Source organism: Podarcis erhardii, assembly GCF_964252035.2.
Source record: "Podarcis erhardii genome assembly, chromosome: 2".
Lineage (NCBI taxonomy): Eukaryota > Metazoa > Chordata > Lepidosauria > Squamata > Lacertidae > Podarcis > Podarcis erhardii.
This window is the reverse complement of record NC_138498.1, coordinates 110,905,454-110,920,963: the sequence shown is the minus strand read 5'-3', so window position 1 is coordinate 110,920,963 and position 15,510 is coordinate 110,905,454.

The following is a 15,510-nucleotide window of genomic DNA, read 5'->3' as shown; positions in this document are numbered from 1 at the left end:
TACCTTTACTAACCAGTTTGGTCACTGGGGTGCCACAACTATTATGTAGAATGGAAGACAAGAGGCGAGGGGGGACCCAGATTTTGCTATCGCACAGGGCGCCACTGAAATTTGAGGGGCCCCCCCCCAAAAAAAATCCACTAGTATGACCCGGGTGCAACAGCGTTCTCTCTACTTGTGGTTCTCAGCAACTGGCTTGAGAGGAATACTTGAGAGGGAGAACCTAGGCAGCATGGCTATTGGCCATCGATAGTTTTAGCCTTCATAAATTGGCTCAACGCTTCAATCTGCAACCCCTGAAATTCTGTGAGTAACTCACAGTGTCTGTTCTGCATTTGGTCAGGCCTTTTGTGCGGGAGCATCTGTACTTTGGAACTCCCTGCCTAGTGACATTCATTAGGAAGGTGCCATCTTTGCATTCTTTTAGACATCAGCTGAAAAGCTTTCTACAGTATTTAGGTGGGCCCATCCAGGCACAACATTTACGTGTTTTATTGTGTTTTGTTGTGTTATTTTTTTAAAAGCACGTCTTACAGCATTATTTTTGTTTTTAGATATTCTTAACGGTTCCAAAATGTTTTAAATAATTTTTAAAATTGCATTTGTACTGCAGTTGTGTTTGCTGCCCTGGGCTTCATTGGCAAGAAGGGTGAGATAGACATTTAATAAACAAACAAACAAACAAACAAACAAACAAATGAAAACAGCCCTCTTTTAACGTGGCAGTGAATTCCATAGCTTAACTATGGGTGTGATCGCAATCCTGTTTACCGCGCATTCCCTGCATTCTCCTGGTGTGTACACCAAAATGGAAATGACTCTGACACTATTGAAGCTGTGCTGATGTGAACAGTGAGCGATGAAAACCTGTGAAACACCGGGGGGTGGGACTTCACTGTACCCTAAGGGAGCAATATGAACACAGCCTTTGTGCTCTGCATGAACAAGTTTTGTTTTTTTTTTCTATCTTGAATCTTCCAGAATTCAGCTTAATTGGATGACACTGAGTTCTGGTATCATCATCATCATCATCAGCATCAAACCTTTATTGGCATCACATACAAACATTCAGAATAAATAGGCTATCTCATCACCATTTCAACAGTACAGTCTTTTGCCAAAGGGAAGAAGAGGCGAGCAATCTATTTCATCTCTGTGGGTCTCCAGCAAGGGCAGGATCCTGTAGCGTACTTCAGCGACAAAAAATCAAATAGAGGAACTTAGCTACTGTCTTGTTGAGCTCCTGGTCTCTCCCCTGTAATAAGAAGCATATAACCTCTGTCTCTGGTACATAGATGGTCTAGAAATTGTTGGCGGAGATCATCATACATTTTACATTTAAGGGCCATGTGAGCTAGAGTTTCCACCAGGTGGGCATCGCATGGGCAAATCCTATCTCCTTCTACCATACCTGCAAACCTACACCAAAGGAAGTATTATGAGAGAAGTAGAAAAAACTTTTCTCTTTCTACTTTTTCCACACCTTGCATACATTTAAACACCTCTGACATGTCTCCTCTTCCTCACCTCTTCTGTGTAACTTTTCCTCATAAACAAGCAACTGCCACACACCTTCCAAAATCCTGCCACAAGTTACATCTCCCTTGCTCCTCCCCTTTTTCCCAAAGCTGAGATAAACACAGTGCAGCTCCTTTCATGTTGGACTTTTAATTTGCAGAGCGGTGAAATAATGTAAGGAGCTTTCATTCCCCACAGGTGGGTGACTCTTCGATGACCAACCATGATTTCCCATTGCCTCAGCCCAGAAGATATACCGGTAGTTGCAGCCCCAGAGTTCCCAATTGGAAGTGTTGTCATGCTCATGGTGGACAGGCACATTTTAATATTGGTGCTTTCCCTCCTCTGTGCAAGAAGGCATAAAGCAAGTGGCAGTACTGGAAAAAGTTTCACAAACCTAGTGTTGCCAAACGTCCACAATTTCCTGGAGATATACAGAATACTGTAGTCGGCAACAGTGTCTGGGCGGAAATCACCATAATGTCTGGGAACATGGCAGCCCATATCGGCCGTATTGTTTATAGCTCAATTTTTTGCCCAACATACACAAATTTGCATTTCCCCCATGTATTTTTATTTTGTTTTTATTTATGTTTGTATTTTATTTGTGTTTATTTTATCCATCTAACCTAGTTTGCCTGATCTAAGCCCACAGTTTCACTAAGGAAGAAACAAAATGGCTGCCCAAAGCGTCCTCCAGGCACTCGGTGCAGTTTGCACCCTCTAATATTACTAATTAGGTGGTGAGCCCTTAGGCAGACCTGTGTTGTTTTAATCTGTATCAGGTACCTAGCTTGCTCTTAGGCCACTTAACAGACACAACTAGTTGTTGTGGTTGTGGCAGCAGCAGCAGCAGCAACAGCAAAGGGAAAATAGCGCTGAGCTAATCTTTCCATGTCAGCTTCTCTCACTTTCTCATTTTTCCAGTTTTCACTTCACCATATTTCCACATTTGTTTGCTTTTGTTTGTTAATTTGCTAGTCAACACAAAAACCTACCAGCATTTTGGAATGTAACAGCCGCGCTGGATCAAGCCAAAGCCCCACCTAATCCAGCATTATGCCCTCGCCGTGCCCAAAACATTTTGTATGTTATTTTCACCAATAACTAAGAAATAGTGCCTGCGTTTGCTCCCCACCCTCCTTCCTCCCAAACCCCTTTCCTTTTGTGTCATGTGTTTTTGACTTGTCGGCCCGAGTGCAGGGACTTATAACAGTCGCTTGTAAAATGCTTTGGGAGAACTGCATCACATCCCTCAGAGAAGTGCCAATTTCAAAGGATAGCCTGGATTTCAATTTGTGTATTGTTTTGAGAAATGCAAATTAAAATAGGTTCACACACTGGCATGCCGGTGGGGGGGGGCAGGGGGCGGAAATCTCCCTCATCCCTGGTAATCCTAAACTTCATTGGATGCTAATATTTCTGCTCACAATGCATAATTTCATGTTCTGCCTTGTTTACTTTTCTATCATGTTCTGCCTTGTTTACTTTTTTCCTAAACTAAAAAGCCAGCAACCTTTTGTCGTATGGGGATTGCTCCAGTTCCTTGATCATTTTTGGCACCCTCCCCCTTTTGGCGAGGCACTTTTCTGGCTCTACCATATCCCTTCTGAGGTACAGAACTGCACACGGTGTTCTACAACTACCACAGCCACACCATCGCTTTGTATGCAAAAGGTGTTTGGCTATGACAGTTTTGTTTTCCACCCCTTCTCTCTTGTGGAATTTGCTTCGTTTGCATCTGCTCGTCGTGGAATAAAGTGTTGCGTGATCCTTTATAACACAGATTGAGTCGTGCCTGGAAGAAGCGGACCATTTGGATCCCTTCCAGTCGGGATTCAGGCCTCATCATGGGACTGAAACTGCCTTGGTCGCACTGGTTGATGATCTCCGGTGAGCTAGGGACAAAGGTGAGAACTGTTTCCTAGTTCTGCTGGATCTCTCAGCGGCGTTTGATACCATCGACCATAACATCCTTCTGGACCGTCTTGAGGGGCTGGGAGCTGGGGGCACTGTCATACAGTGGTTCCACTCCTTCCTCCTGGGCCATGTTCAGAAAGTGGGGGGGGGATGAGTGTTCAGACCCCTGGGCTCTCACTTGTGGGTTCTGTCCTCTCCCCCATGCTTTTCAACATCTACATGCAGCCACTGGGAGAGATCATCAGGGGGTTGGGGCTGGGTGTTCATCAGTATGCAGATGATACCCAGCTCTACCTCTCTTTTAAATCAGAACCAGTGAAGGCAGTGAAGGTCCTGTGTGAGTGCCTGGAGGCGGTTGGAGGATGGATGGCAGCTAACAGATTGAGGTTGAATCATGAAAAGACAAAAGTACTGTTTTTGGGGACAGAAGGCGGGCAGGTGTGGAGGATTCCCTGGTCCTGAATAGGACCAGGTGCGCAGCCTGGGAGTCATTCTGGACTCACAGCTGTCCATGGAGGCACAGGTCAAATTTGTGTCCAGGGCAGCTGTTTACCAGCTCCATCTGGTACGTAGGCTGAGACCCTATCTGCCTGCGGACTGCCTCGCCAGAGTGGTGCATGCTCTGGTTATCTCCCGCTTGGACCACTGCAATGCGCTCTACGTAGGGCTACCTTTGAAGGTAACCCGGAAACTACAACTAATCCAGAATGCGGCAGCTAAACTGGTGACTGTGAGCAGCCGCTGAGACCATATACCTCTGGTCTTGAAAGACCTACATTGGCTCCCAGTACATTTCTGAGCACAATTGAAAGTGTTGGTGCTGACCTTTAAAGCCCTAAACGGCCTCGGCCCAGTATACCTGAAGGAGCGTCTCCACCCCCATCGTTCTACCCGGACACTGAGGTCCAGCGCCAAGGGCCTTCTGGCGGTTCCCTCACTGCAAGAAGCCAAGTTACAGGGAACCAGGCAGAGGGCCTTCTTGGTAGTGGCGCCCTCCCTGTGGAACGCCCTCCCACCAGATGTCAAAGAGAAGAACAACTACCAGACTTTTAGAAAAGACATCTGAAGGCAGCCCTGTTTAGGAAAGCTTTTAATATTTGATGTATTACAGTATTTTAATATTTTTTTGGAAGCAGCCCAGAGTGGCTGGGGAAGCCCAGCCAGATGGGCAGAGTATAAATAATCTATTATTATTATTATTATTATTATTATTATTATTATTATTATTATTATTATTCCCTTCTTGCTCTTTGCCATGCGGGCTCACAAACCTGGTCCTTACTAGGGAAGGGCCATAGCTAAGTATTGGCCCATATGCTTTGCATGCGCAGGGACTCAGGTGGACAATCCCTAGCATTTCCGCTTCAAGGAGGCATCCCGAATCCACGAAAAACTGGTCCCAGCCACAATCATGGACTATACAAGACTGCAGGTAAGACCAGTTGCAGAAGGTAGAGGCTGGACCCACTGGCTAACTATGTGCCAAAGATATTGAACTGGTGGGCCTTGGTCTGCTCCACAGCACTTTGGATCACTCCACAATGGATCGCTTCACTGCATACTTTGGATCCCTTAATGTAGATTAGTTACACCTTCATCGAGAAGTATGCACTGGAAATTGAGGTTTGTGGATTAATTGCAACAGGTTAAGCACAACAAACACACGTGCACACACAAGTAACTTTTTGCTGTTAGGAAAGTGATGCGGAAATACACTAAAAAGTACAGTATGGGGTAATGACCAGTTGAGGAGAAGACATATAAGCTCCATGCAAACAGACAGAGGTGAAAGCTCATTATCAATAATTGTGGAGATTGCCAAAGAGGATTCGGAGGCCGGGCTGATAATAGAACTTCCCAGAACATCCAACGAGAGGAATGCGGAAAGTACAGGAGAGTTATTATATGTTCCGGCATGCTAACAAATTATTTGAGCTTGCTTCTAACAAGCAGGCCCTTGTCTGTGTACATATAATATCTTTAAAGCACATTCAGAGTATGTCCCCCCCCCCCATTAAAGAATTATGGGCACTGTAGTTTAGCCCTCACAGAGTTACAATTTCCAGCAACCCGTAACAAACTACAGTGCCCAGAATTCTCTGAGGGAAAGAATGTGCTTTAAATGTATGGTGTATGCGCACAGCCCTGGTATCATAAATTAGCAGATGGAGAACATGAGGAAATATTGGAAGAAATTTTTCACGCTGAGAGTGTCCACAATAGGTGAGGAACTTCAAAGGTCCCCATCTTGGAAATGGGGTATTGAGAAAGACATTATAGCGATCCAAACTGCTGTATAAATTGCTGTGGGATCCTATAGGTCACTCATTTGAATTAACCAGGATGCAGACCTTTGGACAAACACTATGGTAAAAAGATTAGGACACAGCTCGTGGGCAGGTTGCATATTCTGCATGGATAATTTTAAACACTATTTATATTTGCAACAAAACAAGGAATCCATTGGCATATTATAGCCCTTGATGATAATCAAAGCTTTTGATTATGTGGAATGAGACTCGCTGCAAGATTTATGTCAAAGCTGCCTGCTGGAGTTACGTAAACGTGTTACGACTCCAGAATCCAACCGTGATCAGCGAGCTCTGATCAGAGGTTCTGAATGTCTAATATCAGTTAACTACTACCTTAGTTGGAAAGAGAAGGCTGGACGAGAGCAGCAGGAACTTGCAAATAACTTGGAGGTCAGGGAAGGCCAGAGTCAGGATGGAATTTGAAAGGAAAGGGGTGGCCATAGCTCAGTGATAGGACTGTGCTTTCCATGCATAAAGTTCTAGGTTTTAATTCCTCTCAGCTGTGATTAAAGGCTGGTAAGGGCCTCTACATGACAGCCTGAAGAACCATTGCTTGTCAGGGTACTGGGCCCTTGGACAACCAGACTGTGGAATTCCGTTGCCTGGGAAGGGAATGTCCCCATTCTTTCTTGGCATTCTGACATGCCATGGGAGGACCGGGGAGGAGGAATTTTTGTTTCACTGTGCTATGTGCCTGCCTTTAGTTCTTATCTCCGATTTGATCTGTTAAGACTCAGATTTGCAGACTGTTTTCATTTTGGGAGATTGAACCAAAGGCTTCTTAGAAACAGGGGATTTCAAAAAACATATGTGTGAATCCAGCAAGCATAATGGTTTCACCTACGCAAGTGCAAACAAACGTTTCGCTGTTCCTTTTCTTTCCCAGTTTGTGAGTACAGGGACTGTCCTCTCTTGCTTGTCTTTTTGCATAATTAAGCTCTTTCGACATTGCATAAGTGTACAATAGCATAACTGGCGTGACTAAAGGTGGATTTCAGGAGGCTGTCACACCCAAACTCAATCCCTGTATCCTGGAAAAAAAACAAAACCCTCTTACTCTCTTGGCATCTTCCTAATTAGCCACATAGACAGAAGGCACCACCATGAAGATTGTTCAAGTGGATGCATATAATAACAGCCAACTTCTGGAAAAGCCATGCTGGATTTTGCATTGTTTATTTGCCGCCACTATGAGTGTAGCAACAAAGAATTGATTTTTTAAAATACAGTGTTTTCACGTTTGCAACAGTCTTTTCACGTGTTTACAACCCAGTCCTAAACACTTTTGTGAGAGTTTCATTGTACCATTGCCAGTGGCAATCTCGTAAAGGGCCTTCTATGTGGTGGCACTTCTCCCTATGAAGCCCTTGAAAGGTCTTAGGAAATATCCCTTCAAAAATGCATCATTGTTTGCTCTTCCTCCTCATTTCCCGTACGCACTCCATCAGTCCCTCCTGTGTTGAACATGCCTCCTCAGATTTTTCTTGTTTTTGAGGAAAAAATACAAGAAAAATAAAAATATATATCTAAATTGTATAATCTGATTTTAGAGTGGGAAACTAAGGATGAATTGGTTAAAGCATCAATGATCAAATGGGTGCAAGATATTGGGAAAAATATTATGTTTGAACAATGGGAAAAATTGTGGAAGGAAGATATGAAATTCACTATGTGTTATATATTGAAAGAAAATTATCTCAAAATGCAACACAGATGGTATTTAACACCTGAAAGAATAGCAAAAATGAATAAAAATTGTAGCGATGTCTGCTGGCGATGCAACAATGGAAAAGGTACTATGATACATATATGGTGGAATTGTTTAAACATCAAACAATTTTGGGAAACAGTAGATAACGAAATGAAAAAAGTGTTCAGATATTCATTTAGGAAAACACCAGAAGGTTTTTTATTGGGAATAGTACCAGGAAGCCTAAAGGAAGAAGACAAGACTTTATATTTGTACGCAACAGTAGCCGCAAGGCTATTGATTGCGAAAAATTGGAAAAGTGGTAATGTACCAACAAAGATAGAGTGGCTTGCCAAATTATTGGAGTACTACAATATATCCAAAACAATGGGAGAAATTGGAAGGATCTCAAAAGAGAAGATAGATAGGGACTGGAAGGTGCTTAAAAGATACTTGCAAAACGATATCGAAAAATCAGAACTCCTATTAGAATAAACAAGTCTCGTTTCAAATATTGGAATACTAAATAAGATGGATAACAATGTGTAATAGAAAAAGAAATATGAAATTAGGTTAAAAGTGTGAAAGAAAGTAATAGAAGTAGAAAGAAATTGCAATTGAGTAGATTGGAAGTCTAACACAAAGGGTGAGGGGTGGTGGATGGTGATGGGAATTATCTGTGGGATTGAGTGTAGGTATGTTGTATGTATGTAGTATGTAATAAATTGCTGAATTTATTTGTAAGAATTGGAATACAAGAGGGGGAGGGGAGGGGAAGCCCTGGAAAGATGTTATGGAAAATAAGATCTTAAATTTGGACGTTTTGTTTTTTTATATTGTTATAATTGGAAATTCTTAATAAATATTATAAAAAGAAAAAAGAAATGTATGTTTGTATGTGTATGTAGGTATGTTGTATGAAATGTATGTTTGTATGTGTATTTGTAGCACCCTGCTTGTGGTTAACGCTTAGCTGGAATGAAATATTCAACGCAGCAATAGAGAAATTAAAATAGTGATTTATTTGTCAGACAAATAAATGAGAGGCACAGTGGTATATGGTTACCAAGCTCTGGCCTGGCCTCCTGCCATTCTGGCCAGCACTTATATTTCCTTAATCCAGCCCCCTTGCTCCTCCTGTGGCTGCCTCTGTCCAATCAGCCTGGTTGAAATTCCTATTGGCTGTTTGCTAGAACCAATCACAAAAGATACACCCATTTCCTTCTGTCCTTTTATGGAAAATAAAAGCTATATATTCTTCTATCTATAAATGACAAATAAGTAGTAATATATCTTACATGTGTCTCAACAAGGAATCTTAATTACCAGCTCACCTCTTGCCCTCCTTGCCCTATTGCCTTCCAAAACAGATGGTTAATCTTGAATTTTTTATCTTCAAGGATCTTGAGTTCACATCAACATTGAAAGATCTCCTTCATTTGGAGGTTTCTAAACAAAAAGGCCTGACAACTATATATCAGGAGTGCTCGATTGCGTCTCCTGTCTGGCAGGAGGCTGGGCTCATTTGCCCCTCTGGTCTCCTATTGCAATATGACTCTATGAAATAAGAATTTAACATTTATTTATTTCTAGATCCTTTGCATAATTACATTTAAGCCAATATATTTCATACATTATCATAGGTAGCCTTTTAAAAGAATTAAATCTTCTCAAAGTGAAAAGGAAGGAACAGTTTCCAGCCTCAAAATAAAAATAGAAAGAAGCTTCTTCTTCTCCAGCCAAGCCAGTTGCCTTTTTCACTGCTCTTGGCCTTTTTAACCTGAGGAAGAAGATATGGCTCATTTTACTATTTACCAACCCTTAATTTGTAGGGTCAGTTAACCTTGGCTCTCAGCCTGTAATTCCCTTTTTACGACTTTGAGAATTGTTTTCTGCTATAAATCAGGGGGCCCCTTTGTCTAGGAGAATAAACATTGCCAAGGTTCTCTAAGCAGCTGGTCTTCTGCCTGGCATGAAACATTTGAAAATCTTTAAGCTCATTTTAAGATTCAGGCCCTGATCAAAATATAGAAGCTTTGATAAAAAATGCAGGCTTATGATTAGATGCCTCATATTAATGTTGAATTATTTTAACAATAAAAATTATAATAAAAATTTAAAAAAAAAGAACACCACCCTTTTGGATGGGGGGGGGGAAGAACATGCCTCCTCAGATATCGCTACATTTCATTGGGTGCCAGGATTGGACACCTTCCATCTTGTTCTGAATAGAGAAGCGGTACAGGGAGCTCTTCCCTCTGAGCAAGGATGGTGGTGGCTAGTGCACGTGCCTTTATTCCCATTGATGAGGCAGCTGAGGTGGGTAGCTGCCCATACCAATTTATGATTCTGTCGCACATAGTTGTTCTCTTTTAGATACAGCAGCTATTATACCATGCCACACATTTTGTGTAAAGCTATGCCCCTAAGGCAGCCATCTTGCTTTATAGCATGCTCTCATGGCCACCATTTTGTTACTGGCACTTAAAACACTTTCTCAGAATCCCAAATACGTCTACTGCGAGAAGGTCGGTGACCCCAACTTCTGCTGCCTCTTCTGAGCTTTTACTGCAAGCTAAATATATTTCATTATACAGGCCTTTTTAGGGCATTAGTACTGGACTGGGTCCTGCCATTACATTACTGGTTAGATGTTATGTTTATTGTTAGTATTTTATTTCCCCAGGTTTATTTGGAGAGATTTGGAGGGCCCTGCAGGGCCCACGGGGAGAGAATGTTCTGTTGCACATCCTCTTAAAATGCATGGATGCAACCCCTGAAAACTGCTTTGGTGGTCATTTCCTCTCCTCATAAATCCTGGGAACTGGACAGTTGGGGGGGGAACAATCTCAGCCAGAAAATCCTTACCACCCTCTCTCCAAATCACCAACCACTTTGCCTGAAACTTTGGCTTATTAAACCTCAGTAAAACACACACACACAACCTGACATGTATTTATTATAGGCCCATCCAATTCATGACATGCAGAAGTGACATGATGTTTTTAATAACAGCAAAAAAAAAAGTTGTTCATATAAATATTGTGCTGTGGCTAGAATGCACCAGTATTTTATTTAAATTAGAGCACAAAGCCATATTTCCAGGATACAAAAACGCCAAAAAACACGATTTTTTGATTTCGAGTTGTTTAACCATGATTTTCCCTCTCTTCAGATTTACATCACAGCAGAGAGTGTGGTGACTCATAGGCTAAAAGCAGTCAAAAGATGCTAAAGTAACTGACTCTGCTGGTTAAACTGGATATGGGAAAAGTGGAGAAAAGCCAAGCAATGGGATTATAACCCACCCCCGCAGCCAGGTATCACGTTGTATGTTGATAGTCACCTGTGCCTTTGGGGATAGTAAAGTAATATATTTTTAGGAACACCCAAGAATCATAATGTGGTGTGAAGGCTTTCAAGTTATATCTGGATGAATTATTGTTTTTAAATGAGAATAAGTGGCTATGGAAAAAGACACTGTGCTAAAAAGCTTTCTTCCCACACTGTGGGTCTATGACAGGGGTCAGCAACCTTTTTCAGCCATGGGCTGTCCCTCAGACCATGTGGGGGGCTGGACTATATTTGAAAAAAAATAAAATGAACTAATTCCTATGCCCCACAAATAACCCAGAGGTGCATTTTAAATAAAAGCACACATTCTACTCATGTAAAAACACGCTGATTCCTGGACAGTCCGCAGGCCGGACTGAGAAGGCGATTGGGCCAGATACGGCCCCGGGGCCCTAGGTTGCCTACCCTGGTCTATGATTTCATCCTAGTATAGAAGGCTCCTATTTTTATCTAGATAGATAGATGGTTGATTTTTTTAAAAATCACAGCTTCCATTCCTCAGTCACATGGGTTTTCTGAAGGAAAACACCCTCCTGAACTTTGTGAAACTTGAACAGCAAGCAGCATGGTATTCCTGTGAGCAGATGGAAGGCCTCACCATCCTGAACATTTCTAGGCTCAGTGGTTTAGACCAGTGTTTCCCAACCGGTGTTCCGCGGCACACTAGTGTGCCGCGGGACGTCGGCTGGTGTGCCGTGGGAGGGAGGCGGGCGAGTCGGGCGGCGAGAGGCGGGGCGGCGGGGGCGAGCACACGCGGGGCGGGGAGCGAGCTCCCTCCCACATCCCATCGCCCCGTGCTCCGCGCTGGTGTCCGCAAGCCTTGCGCACCCGGGGGATCTCCCCCCGGGAGCGCAAGGCTTGCGGGCAGCAGCCTGCAGCGCGGAGCACGGGGCGCCCTCCGGAGGACGCCCCGTGCTCCGCGCTGGTGTCCGCAAGCCTTGCGCACCCGGGGGATCTCCCCCCGGGAGCGCAAGGCTTGCGGGCAGCAGCCTGCAGCGCGGAGCACGGGGCGCCCTCCGGAGGACGCCCCGTGCTCCACGCAGGTGTCCGCAAGCCTTGCGCACCCGGGGGATCTCCCCCCGGGAGCGCAAGGCTTGCGGGCAGCAGCCTGCAGCGCGGAGCACGGGGCGCCCTCCGGAGGACGCCCCGTGCTCCGCGCTGCTGTCCGCAAGCCTTGCGCACCCGGGGGATCTCCCCCCGGGAGCGCAAGGCTTGCGGGCAGCAGCCTGCAGCGCGGAGCACGGGGCGCCCTCCGGAGGACGCCCCGTGCTCCGCGCTGGTGTCCGCAAGCCTTGCGCACCCGGGGGATCTCCCCCCGGGAGCGCAAGGCTTGCGGGCAGCAGCCTGCAGCGCGGAGCACGGGGCGCCCTCCGGAGGACGCCCCGTGCTCCACGCAGGTGTCCGCAAGCCTTGCGCACCCGGGGGATCTCCCCCCGGGAGCGCAAGGCTTGCGGGCAGCAGCCTGCAGCGCGGAGCACGGGGCGCCCTCCGGAGGACGCCCCGTGCTCCGCGCTGGTGTCCGCAAACCTTGCGCACCCGGGGGATCTCCCCCCGGGAGCGCAAGGCTTGCGGGCAGCAGCCTGCAGCGCGGAGCACGGGGCGCCCTCCGGAGGACGCCCCGTGCTCCGCGCTGGTGTCGGCCAGCCTTGCGCACCCGGGGGATCTCCCCCCGGGAGCGCAAGGCTTGCGGGCAGCAGCCTGCAGCGCGGAGCACGGGGCGCCCTCCGGAGGACGCCCCGTGCTCCGCGCTGGTGTCGGCCAGCCTTGCACACCCGGGGGATCTCTCCCCGGAGCGCAAGGCTTGCGGGCGTCAGCTGGCAGCGCGGAGCACGGGGCGCCCTTCGGAGGACGCCCCGTGCTCCACGCAGGTGTCCGCAAGCCTTGTGCACCCAGGGGATCTCCCCCCGGGAGCGCAAGGCTTGCGGGCGTCAGCTGGCAGCGCGGAGCACGGGGCGCCCTTCGGAGGCCACCCCGTGCTCCGCGCTGGTGTTGGCAAGTCTTGCGCACCGGGGGATCTCCCCCCGGGAGCGCAAGGCTTGCGGGCAGCAGCCTGCAGCGCGGAGCACGGGGCGCCCTCCAGAGGACGCCCCGTGCTCCGCGCTGGTGTTGGCCAGCCTTGCGCACCCGGGGGATCTCCCCCCGGGAGCGCAAGGCTTGCGGGCGTCAGCTGGCAGCGCGGAGCACGGGGCGCCCTTCGGAGGCCACCCCGTGCTCCGCGCTGGTGTTGGCAAGTCTTGCGCACCGGGGGATCTCCCCCCAGGAGTGCAAGGCTTGCGGGCGGCAGCTGGCAGCGCGGAGCACGGGGCACCCTTCGGAGGACGCCCCGTGCTCCGCGCTGGTGTTGGCCAGCCTTGCGCACCCGGGGGATCTCCCCCCAGGAGCGCAAGGCTTGCGGGCGGCAGCTGGCAGCGCGGAGCACGGGGCGCCCTTCGGAGGACGCCCCGTGCTCCGCGGTCGTGTTGGCAAGCCTTGCGCACCCGGGGGGGCGCATGGGGCGCCCTGAAACAGAGGGTTCCCCATGCTGCGAACTGTAGCCTGCCCCCGGACGTGCGGGGCGCCCTGAAGCAGAGCGCCCCTCGCGCCAGGCAGACATGGGCCAGCCCCACAAGCTCGGGGGACAGCGGGGAGGCGCAGCACCGCCATCCCACTGTTCCCCGACCTGGTTTTTTGGGGGGGAAATAAAGGGAAAAAAAATTTCCTTTATTTCCCCCCTCAAAAAAGTAGGTGCGTCCTATGGGACGGAGCGTCCTATGGGACGAAAAATACGGTACTTACTATTTCATAATAAAGTAATTATAAAATACTTTCTTTGTGTTTATTTGATTCCTATTAAAGAGAGTTACTTTATATATAGTCAATATAGGCACAGAGTTAATTTTTTAAACATTTTCTAATGGTGGTGTGCCTCAAGATTTTTTTCATGAAACAAGTGTGCCTTTGCCCGAAAAAGGTTGGGAAACACTGGTTTAGACCACAGCGCCACCCACGTCCCATCCCAATTATAGGAGCCTCATTAAAATAAATTAAATTGAAAGGATTATAGATGTCAATGGCAGCCATAGCCACAGGAGCCTTTTACTTGGGGGATAATAATCGAGATCCTAATCAGAAGCTGGGAACAACATTCAAGAATTTCAACTCTGACCGATCTTATTCTTACCCACTTTGCTACATTTCCTTTACACAGATGGCAGCTCTTTTAAGGGAAGCCAGAGATTATTAGGTAGCTTCTGTGCCGTGTAAGAGTGCAGTGCCCACAAACTGGACCTGCCTTTCACACTTGGCTCTACGCAATGGACAGGACTGATCAGGATTGATCTCTTAATCCTCTGTATTTACTTATGCATCTAACTAGATTTATCTTTTAACGTGCTGGTTGGCACAACTACACACAGAAAACGTTGCTCCAAATCTAGGCAGAGCACAAGGCTGTTTTGCCAACCAGATTCCAGAGATATTCTAAACTGGGCTTTGGGGCGTTGATGCAAATGCAGAGAATCAGGAAACAAACATATTGCCGTGTGCCACTCCGATCTCCAAGCGATGTGAGATACCAGAGGTTCTAGGCTAGGGTTCGGTTTCCTTGGAAGGAGGAATGGCAGAGATGTCTTTATGATTATATAGTTTACTTACACATATATGCAACCTGAGCCTAACATGCTCACAGCATTCACACGCCAGAAACGTCTTGCTTTTCCCAACGTCAGTGCCTTGGAATCACACAGAAATACTAACAACCGTACTTAGGGCCATCAACTTACCAAAAATCTTGCCTGGCTAGTTCAACAGTGGCAGGGGCGAACTTTGGTAATCTTTGGTAATATAGCAAGGACATAATTGCTTCCCCTTCCCCTTGATCTTGCTCAGTTATGGGTCTTCTCAATTTTGTATCCCCTCCGCTTAGTGCCCTGTGTGGGGCAACCATCCACACCACCTTAAATCCGGTGCTGACAGTGGGATCCACCATTAGATTTTAACCCTTTCTGGACTCAAGACCCCAGGAGTTAGAAGAGGCATAGGCATCAATGTCCGGCCCGTGTGGAAAGCTAACTGCCCAGGTAGGAGATGTGATCGACATTTTCCAACATTACACCATTGAGCTGTATTTGTGACACTGCAGAGGGGTTGTTTTGTGCTTGTTGGTGCAGCACTTTGGTTATTTGGATGTTGAGCGATAGGCCAAGCTTTTTGTAAGCTTCTGCGAAGCTATTTAGGATGGTTTGGAGGTCAACCTCTGAGCGTGCACACACTACGTTGTCATCAGCATACCGAAGCTCTATGATGGAAGTTACGGTAACCTTACTCTTTGCTTTCAGCCTGCTCAGATTAAAGAGCTTTCCATCTGTTCGATATATGATTTTTACTCGGGTGGGGAGTTTCCCTTCAACAAAGTGTAGGATCATGACAATGAGCATAATGAATAGAGTTGGGGATAAAGCAACGCTGTTTAGCAACTGATCCCGCTGTAAATGGATCCACTCTGCTCACCCCGAAAAGGGGAAAGGGCTAGAAAAGGTATCCTAAACATAGTCTGCTCAGGAATCATACAGACCCACACTGTCAACCTCCCCACCCCCCAAATCACAACACTGTATTTCATTTCTTCTGTGCGTTTGCGTGTGCCCATCACGTCTGAAGGCACCTTAGGAGGAGGCGTTGCAACATCGAGGGAGCGTTACAACGGGAGAAGTGTTTCATCACAAACGTGTTCTATAT